This window comes from Pongo pygmaeus, chromosome X (assembly GCF_028885625.2).
Source record: "Pongo pygmaeus isolate AG05252 chromosome X, NHGRI_mPonPyg2-v2.0_pri, whole genome shotgun sequence".
In the NCBI taxonomy this organism is placed as follows: Eukaryota; Metazoa; Chordata; class Mammalia; order Primates; family Hominidae; genus Pongo; species Pongo pygmaeus.
The window spans coordinates 144,879,518-144,889,625 of NC_072396.2; the positions used below are offsets into that span (position 1 = coordinate 144,879,518).

Consider the following 10,108-nt stretch of genomic DNA (forward strand, 5'->3'; position numbering starts at 1 on the left):
TCCACTCTCCTCAGAATGGTGGAAATTTTGAGCACATGTGGATATGAGCAATTAAAGAAATCAGAATTGACCTCCAATAACACACTTCCAGTCTCTTGAAGCTTGTGAAGTAGTTCAAGTCACCTTCCAGGTGCCAGGCCTCCTGGCTGCCTCAATTCAGAGCTACAGTTCTCCCCATGCTCATAGCACGTTGATTTCAAGCTCCTGCCATTCTAAGGAGTACTTATGGATGCTTACTGTGGCAATATAAGCTACATTTTTTTTCATCTGATCTGGGTCCTCAGATCTTCTGGGCTATTATTTACGAAGAAAAAACTATCTTGTGATAAAACCATCTAAGGAGTTGAAGGTTGTTATTGTTCTAGGTTGCTACAAGATTTGCCTTAATGACTTAAGATGAACACAGCTTGAGATAAGAAAGCTGTAAAGTGCCAGTCTGAAGTTTCCTGTAATATGTAATTTCCATGTAGATGGAAAAAATTGATTTCTAATTTATGAAATACGTCCCCCAATGCCAGTTATTACGTACTTTTCTAGTTTCAGCTTGAAATCACTCAGAGTGATGCGTCCACAGAAGGCAGAAAAGCGGGGGTTGCTTTCTTCCCACTCCAGGTGAAGAAGGAAAAAATGGAACTTTGTGGCGAGGAAGCCAAGAAAGCAGTTGGGGTGGTGTGATTGGTGGGGGAGGAGCCTGGATAAATGGTGGTCTCCATATATTTTCAGGACGGCTCTTTTCTCTCCAGCACTGGAGGAAAATCAATATCTTGTTTTCAGATGGGTAAATGGAGTTGTCTCTTTAAAGTGCCCCGGTCAGTTCACCACACGTCGGGCAGCTGCTGCTTTCCAGGCTGCCCCGCGATTCCCAGGCTAGAAGGATTGACAAGGCGATGATAAACTAACGTGCCCCCTCAGCTCTGGGTGTGCGCCATTGTTCCTGCAGCTGAGACCCTCTGCTGCTATTTGCTTTCTCCCACATACATTATTCAACAGCCCAGGAAAAGGCCAAGAACCTCTTTCATTCAGGAATTCTGTATTAAAATAATCAATTTCAAACTGAAGCCGGGAAGGCCAGCTTGCTACAGGGAGAGCCTATTAATAAGCCACCAGTCTTTTCCATTTGCATTGAACTCATGCTGTATTGTGGTAATATGGGATTATTTTTTTTTCAGTTTCCTCCAAGAAACTAAACATTACATTGGTTATCTTGCCCTTTCATAAATAGCATGTAGAAGAGCTTCTTCATTTGATCCCATCATTAATAGAACACTAGAGGCCATATTTGTGCCTGCTACTCTGCACTGACCAATTCTGATTTTGAAAGTACTTTAAAAAAGCCATTAGCTCTCCATGAAATGTAGCAAGAAGAAAAGTTTTCAAGTGTTTTGTTTTCCATTCATTGGCATTACGTTTCTTGTCTTGTCTCTCCTGCCCCCTGCCTCTAACCATTTCCCCACGTGCGCGCGCGCGCACACACACACACACACACACACACACACACACACACACATCGTTATATTCAAGCCCTAAGCCAAAAAATTAGAAACCTTACATGTACAAGTAAAGATAAATTTCAAGTGCTTTCCAGCAGCACCATGAGACACTCTCCCAAATGGGTGTGTTTTCCTTATTTGGTTAATAAAGGTTAATCAAAAACTCCCTTTCTGTGGCTTCCTTATTGTCAAAATTCTTTCTAGGCTTACATTTGTCCGTTTTCATGCCTTTAAACAATCAATGACCAAAAAGTAACTATTAATAATTACTCTTCTATAGTCAATTCAACAAACATCTATTGAACACCAACTGTGTACACGAGAAATCTCCAGGGCTTTAACTTGGGGCATCCCAATGAATCGGTTATAATTCCTCAAATGTCCCCTGAAACATAGATTTTTAATATACTTCCCAGATTTAGCAAATAAAAATATAAGGCACTCTCTTCAATTTGAATTTTAGAGAAATAAACAATTGTTTAGTGTAATTTGTGCCATGTCATCTTTGGGACATACTTATACAAAAAATCCTCATTGTTTATTTGAAATTAAGATTTAACTGGGAGCCCTGTATTATATCTGGAAACACTACTTAAAGGAATTCTTGATGTGATGATGAGGTTTTTGATGTTGCTATCTATTACTTTCTTCTCACCTCCAAAGCTTAGACCAGAGAGAAACTGATTGACTGAAGGCTTAGTTAGTAGGGTTCAACTTAATTAAAATTTTATTTTTCCATATTATAAGCTTTCTCAACTAAACTAAATAATTCTAAAATAACGTATAAAAATTCCTGTCCCACTAGTTGATTGATTTAATTAAAATGGAAAAAAATTGCCCAGAATAATTCACTGTGTATCCTACATTGTGCCACAGACTGCTAGGCATTAGGGAGACAAAGCTGAGGTAGCTGTATCAATGAAAGTGCCCTGTGCAAGAATGCACAACGAATAATAGCCACAGCTGACTATGAGCATGCCCTAGCAGAGGAGAGACATACAGGGGCCAACCCTTGCAACCAGTGGTAGAAGTACATCCCAGAGGAGGGAGGACACACTCAGCCTCGATTCTGCATAGTAGGGAAAGGTACAACAGACAAAGCACAGAGTATTGTCTACAAGGATCAATTCTGATTAATTCTTTATTGAGGGCAGTCTGAGTGCTGAGGAACCTAGTAGACAGTGACTGCCCTCTGGGAGCTCACAGTGGGGTTACAAAAAGTAGACATGGTGCTTACAAGACAGAATGGGTGTCAAGAGGGTAGACAAAGTAGCAACTATCGCTTATTACTACAGGCTTACTATGTGCTAGGCATTATGCTAAGTGCTGCATGTAGCTTTGTTTCCTATATCCTCACAATATCCCTTTGAAAATGTCCCTTTCTGAGATGAGGAAGCTGAGCCTAAGCAAGGTAATTTGGTTTGCTCCACAAGGCCAAGTGGTGGTTCCTAGATTCAAACCCATATCTTAGGCCTAGGTGCTAGTCACCATGTTCTTCTTTGGGGGCTAAAAGGAGGGAGAGAAAATCCTCTGAAAATTTATAGCAGCAATATAAATCCAAATACAGCAAGTATGTGATTCTCTTTTCTGTCCTACTGATCTATTTAGTCCAGTGCTAATAATATACTGATTTGATTAGATTAAGATGGTATCATAATGTGTTGGATATCTGGTACTACAAAATGATATTTTAATTCAGTGGGAACAAGATGGATAATTTAATAAGTGATAATGCATCTGGCATCCTTTGAGAGAAAAATAATATTGCATAAATACTATCTTTCATCACATACTAAAATAAATTCCAGATGAAGACTTAAATATAAAAAAATTACAATCTTGTAGAAAAATCCTGGAGTATATGTGCAAGACAGAGGACAAGATTGGATACTCAGAAGCTATGAAAGGAAAGAGGGGCTTACTAAACATTATATGAATTTAAAAATTGTGTATGGCAAATGAAAACATAAATGAAAGCCACAGACAAATAATAATTTTAGAAATGTTTTTGTAATGCAAAGGGCAGATAGAAAGTATGTCTAAAATGTACAAAGAGCTCTTGTAAATTGGGCAAAGGAGGCAAAAAACAACCTAAAGGAAAAATCAAGAAAGGATGTAAAGAGACACTTTCACAGAATAATAATTTAACAAGCTAAGCAAACTTATGAAAAATGCTCAAATTCACTAATAGTCAAGCAGTTTCAAATTAAAGCAATAATGCGATATCACCTTACAGCCACCAGACAGGCAAAATGTTTAAAAGTGATACAGCCGCTTCCTGAAGAGATGTTGAAAGATCCTGCAATATGCTTTACCTCAGAAATCTCATTCCTGAGAATATGTGCCCTGGAAATATAAGCACCAATGTACAATACTCTCTATATAAGTTTGTTTATTATAGCATTGTCTGTAGTCATGCACATGCACACAAATGAAAACAAAGAGAATGTTGTTAATAGGGAAGATGCCTGAATAAATTGATAAGACATCAATGCAGTGAAATATTATGCAAACATAAAAAAGAATAAAATAGAGCTCTACCAGGTGATTTCAAAGGGTTTCTATGAAGAATTGTTAAATATGAAAATAAGATGCAGAAAAATGTCCCATTTTAATACATATTTTAAATGGTATATGTAACCTGTATATAATTATTTGGCCATGAAGAACGATATGAAAGGATACATACCAAGCTTTTAACATAGGTGGGAAGGGTAGAGTGGAAAGGGGTGTAGGGAGTAAATGATGTGGGTGGAGAAGATGGAGAGAAGTGAGCCATGTAAAAAAAGGGGAAAACACAGAGACGGCACTAAAGAAAAATCCCATGCATGTTTGCATTTTTCTTCTTTAAGAAAAGTCTAGGCACTTTTTTGTTTGTTTGTTTGTTTGTTTTTTGCAACTTTTTCTGTGTAGTCCAAAAGAAGGTAATCATTGTTAGGCCTATTGATGGTGACTGCAGCTGTTAGCATGTGTGCAAGACAAGCTCACATGACTGAGGAAGAAAATTCCAATTGCTATGAAGCATAACCTTCACTAGAGTGTGGAGACCATAGATTTGCCCAAGACCATGAAATTCTGAGTGCCTCAATTTTAAACAGTGCTTTTCAAAGCTTAGCTCCTGGTTAACAAGAATTACTAAGCAAAATGGAAAGTTCCCTGATGGCACACATTGGCAATAAACTGAGTTCTGCCATAATTATGGAATTGATTTGAGGGTTGTTCCTCTCTGTTTGCCTCTGTCCCAAAATCGCTCTGGCCCCTTCCATTCTGTTTCCTTAAACGTTTTCTGGTTGTCAACATTACATCTCAGTGGTAGGCTTTTGGAAACCAAGTGGGCTGTCATTTAAAGAAAAATGAAGAAAATATGTCCTAGAATAGATTTAAGATGTCTGCGCTGCCAATGTTGCTTGCAGTGGTTATTGGGAAACTTCCCACTTATAGTTCCTACAGACAGGAAGGAGGTCCTCCCTAACCAGAGAATCATCCAATAAAAAGATACAGGATGCAGCCTTCTCCATCTCTCCAGAAAGAAATGGCAAGAGCCTAAGCTGAGGCTTTGGCAATTGGTGTGGGAAAGACAGTTTGCTTCTCCAAGTCATGTGAATATTTTAAAGGGGAACAGAGATGACACCATTTATAGAAATATGCAAGTATGGAAGAAGAGCAGGTTTGGGGAGGTGAAAGATATTTCTCCAACAGATCCATGCCAGGCATCAGGGTGGATAGTTTGAGCAGGGCCTTGGAAAGGTGGGACTTGAATTTAGGAGAGAGGTAAGGCCTGCAATAGGCAAAACCAGAAGCCTGAAGCACTGAGAGAGTCTAGGGAGAAGAAAAAAGAGACAAAGGAACAATGTATTAGTCAGTGTTCTCTAGAGGGACTGAGCTAATAGGAGATATATATGAGTTTATTAAGGAGTATTAAACTCACATGATCACATGGTCCCACAATAGGCTGTCTGCAAACTGAGAAGCGAGGAAGCCAATATGAGTCCCAAAACTGAAGAACTTGGAGTCTGATGTTGGAGGGCAAGAAGCATCCAGCAGCATGGGAGAAAGATGTAGGCTGGGAGGCTAAGCCAGTCTAGCCTTTTCATGTTTTTCTGCCTGCTTTATATCCTGGCCATGCTGGCAGCTGATCAGATGGTGCCTACCCAGATTAAGGGTGGGTCAGCCTTTCCCAGTCCACTATCTCAAATGTTAATCTCCTTTGGCAACACCCTCACAGACACACCCAGGATCAATACTTTGCATCTTTCAACCCAATCAAATTGACACTCAGTATTAACTATCATAAGTCCACCCCTTGTCAACTTGAACCCATACACATCTCCTGAGATCATACATAATCTTCAAATAAAGACAATAATAAGGTCATAATTACGCCTAACATAATGCAACTATTCCTTCATACAACCAGAAATGCACCAATCCCCAACCCAAATGCTATTACATAAAGTTAACAACACTTAAATCCTGATATGAAGTCAATAAATCTTCTGTCACATGATAAAGGAAAAAGGAAATAAAATGAAGGTATTTTCATAGTACAAGTGTATACAGGCACAAACATGTTTTTAACAAAAGGAGGAGGAAATACTCATGACAATTACAGTTCTCCTTTCTGCAACTGGTCACGTGGTCATAGCTGGTATTGATGATGACCTCCTTCTTCTACCAATTCTATATTCCCTTTGCCTTCAGCAAGCGCCTCAGCAGGTCATGGTTTTCTTCCTGGTAGAGTGACCCAAACCTTCATTCCTGAAGGGTGTGGGCCATTTGTAATCCTGCCTGGATTGGGCTTTTGTAGTTTCTCATTGACCTTAATCACACGGTATGGTAATACTAAGAGACGCCCCAAGGGATCTCCTGTATTCTACGCATACTCTTCCTTACCTCCATTGTGGAGTATTAGACTGATTTCATCTTGATAGTTCAGGTCGATCACCCCAGCCAATACTGTAACTCTCTTCTTAGCCTGTTGGCTTAGAGGCAGGAGGAGCCCAAAGTGGCCAGGTGACAATATTAACTTCCAGTTTAATGGAATCATTGTTGTTTCTCCTAGTAGCAGTGTGCCTCCCTCTGGAACTGAGACCTCTAGGCCAGCAGAAAATAATGTCGCAGGAACAGAAAGTGAAAATTTTGCTAGTGAATCACTAGGGGTAATGGTGAGTGGTGCCACTTTCACTTCCATCCCTTGATTCCTGGACCCATGAATCCTGGCTATAGAAGAAACAGTACCACATATTGCATGCTGATTCAGAGCATACATGACCTTCTGGAGAACTTTGCCCCAGACCTGCAAAGAATGTCACCTAGTTGACGTTGTAATTGTGATTTTGAAAGGCCTTTTCACCGTTCTATCAATTGAACTGCTTCAGGATGATGAAGAACATGGTAAGACCAGTGAATCCTATGAGCATGAGCCCACTGTTGCACTTCTTTAGCCATAAAGTGAGTGCCTTGGTCAGAGGCAATGCTGTGTGGAATACCATGACGGTGGATAAGGCATTCTATGAGTTCATGGATGGTAGTCTTCGCAGAAGCATTGCATGCAGGTTGGGCAAACCCATATCCGGAGTAAGTGTCTATTCCAGTGAGGACAAACTTCTGCCCTTTCTGTGATGGAAGAGCTCCAATATAATCAACCTGCCACCAGGTAGCTGGCTGATCACCCCAAGGAATTGTGCCATATCAAGAGCTCGGTGTTGGTCTCTGCTGCTGGGAAATTGGACACTTAGCAGTGGCCACAGCCAGGTCAGCCTTGTTGAGTGGAAGTCCATGTTGCTGAGCCCATGCATAACCTCCATCCCTGCCACCATGGCCACTTTTTCATGGGCCCGTTGGGTGATGACAGGGGTGCCTGGGGAAAGAGGCTGAGTGGTGTCCATAGAATGGGTCATCCTATCCACTTGATTATTAAAACCCTCCTCTGCTGAGGTCACCCATTGGTGAGCACTCACATGAGATACCAATATCTTCACAGTTTTTGACCACTCAGAGAGGTCCATCCACATACCTCTTCCCCAAATTTCTTTGTCACCAATTTTCCAATCATGCTTCTTCCAAGTCCCTGACCATCCAGCCAAACCACTGGCTACAGGCTGTGAATCAGAATATAATTGCATATCTGGCCATTTCTCCTTCCATGCAAAGTGCACAACCATGTGCACTGCTTGAAGTTCTGCCCACTAGGAAGATTTCCCTTCATCACTGTCCTTCAGGGATGTCCTAGAAAGAGGCTACAGTGCTGCAGCTGTCCACTTTCGGGTGGTGCCTGCACATCGTGCAGAGCCATCCATGAACCAGGCCCTAGTCTTCTCTTCCTCTGTCAATTGATCATAGAGAACTCCCCATGAGGCCATTGATGCAGGCTGGGGGAGAGAAAGCAAGGTGGCAGGAGTGGAGACCATGGGCATTTGAGCCACTTCCTTATGTAACTTACTTATGCCTTCAGAACCTGCTTGAGCCCGATCACATATATACCACTTCCATTTGATGATGGAATGCTGCTGTGCACGAGCTACTTTATGGGTAGACAGGTCAGAAAGCATCCAGTTCGTGATAGACAGTTTAGGTCACATGGTGACTTGATGACCCATAGTCAAACCTTCTGTTTCCACCAAAGCCCAGTAACAGGCCAAGAGCTGTCTCTCAAAAGGAGAGTAGTTATCTGCAGAAGATGGCAGGGCCTTGTGCTGAAATCCTAGAGGCCTCCACTGTGATTCGCCTATGGGGGCCTGCCAAAGGCTCCAAACAGCATCCCTATCTGCCACTGACACCTCAAGCACCATTGGATCTGCTGGGTCAAACAGCCCCAGTGGCAGAGCAGCTTGCACAGCAACCTTCACCTGTTGCGGACCCTTCTGTTCTGGACCCCACTCAAAACTGGCAGCCTTTCAGGTCACTCGATAAATGGGCTGGAGTAATGCACCCAAATGAGGAATGTGTTGCCTCCAAAATCCAAGTAGGCTCACTAGATGTTGTGCCTCTTTTTTGGTTGTAGGAGGGGCCAAATGCAGCAACTTATCCTTCACCTTAGAAGGAATATCTCGACAGGCCCCACACCACTGGACTCCTAGAAATTTTACTGAGGTAGAAAGTCCCTGAATTTTAGTCAGATTTGTTTCCCATCCTCTGGCATGCAAATGTCTCACCAATAAGTCCAGCGTGTTTGCTACTTCTTGCTCACTGGATCCAATCAGCATAATGCCATCAACGTAATGGACCAGTGTGATATCTTGTGGAAGCGCAAAGTGATCAAGTTCTCTCTGAATAAGATTATGACACAAAGCCAGAGAGTTGACATACCCCTGAGGTAGGACAGTAAAGGTATATTGCTGACCATGCCAGCTGATGGCAAATTGCTTCTGGTGGGTCTTATGGACAGGAATGGAGAAACAGGCATTTCCCAAGTCAATGACTGCATACCAGGTACCCGGAGATATGTTAATTTGCTCAAGCAATGAAACCACATCTGGTACAGCTGCTGCAATTGGAGTCACCACTTGTTTAAGCTTGTAACACTCCACTGTCATTCTCCAAGATCTGTCTGTCTTCTGCACAGGCCAAATAGAAGAGTTGAAGGGGGATGTGGTGGGAATCACCACTTATGTGTCTTTCAAGTCTTTGATGGTGGCAGTAATCGCTGCAATCTCTTTCCAGGGATGCGATATTGTTTTTGATTTACTATTTTTCTAGGTATAGGCAGCCCTAATGGCTTTTATTTGACCTTTCCCACCATAATAGCCCTCACCCTACCAGTCAGGGAGCCAATGCGGGGGTTCTGCCAGCTGCTAAGTATGTCTATGCCAATTATGCATTCTGGCACTGGGGAAATGACACAGGATGAGTACACAGACCCACTGAACCAACTATAAGTCAGATCTGAGCTAAAGCTTCATTAATTACCTGACTTCCATAAGTCCCTACTTTAACTGAAGGATCACAATGACATTTTGGGTCCCCTGGAATCCACGTCAGCTAAGAGCCAGTGTCCAGTAGTCCCTGAAATATCTGATCATTTCCCTTTCTCAAAATGCACAGTTACCCCTATAAAAGGCCGGAGGTCTCCTTGGGGAAGGATGGGAGAAAGATTAACAGCATAAGTTGTCAGTATTGTATTGGGGTCCTTCCTCAAGGGGACCCAGCCTCCCCTTCATTCAAGGGGTTCTGGGTCTGTAAACTTGCTCAAGTCTGGAAATTGATTAAGGGGCTGTAATTCTCTGTTTCTATAATTCAAATTAGTATTTTGTCCATTCAACCTGGAAGATTTCTGCTTATATAAATTAAGTAGAAATATAGTAGGCTTCCTATCAATTTCACTTCTGGGAACACCGTGATTAATTAGCCAATGCCAGAGCGCTACATGAGTCAAATTATTCTGATTGCTGCTTTGCCTCTGCTGTCCATTACAGTAGCTATGCCCACCTTGCCTTTGATGGTTGAGTGCCACCACTTGGCCCCTGCCACCTCGGGATCCAATTATTCCCATTGAATTTAAATTTTGTAGTTGAGTGACTGCAGATCCCACTGTTAGATCTGACATACAGAGAAGAGCAATTACAGGGCTCTTCATAGATGCAGGTGCTGCCTCACAAATCTATTTTGCAAAGCATTGG

General features: G+C 41.9%; 1 pseudogene; it reads right to left on the minus strand.

Annotated features, from left to right (window-relative positions):
• Positions 1-6,096: 6,096 nt before the first annotated feature.
• LOC134739037 (uncharacterized) lies at positions 6,097-9,639 on the minus strand (annotated as a pseudogene).
• Positions 9,640-10,108: the final 469 nt, after the last annotated feature.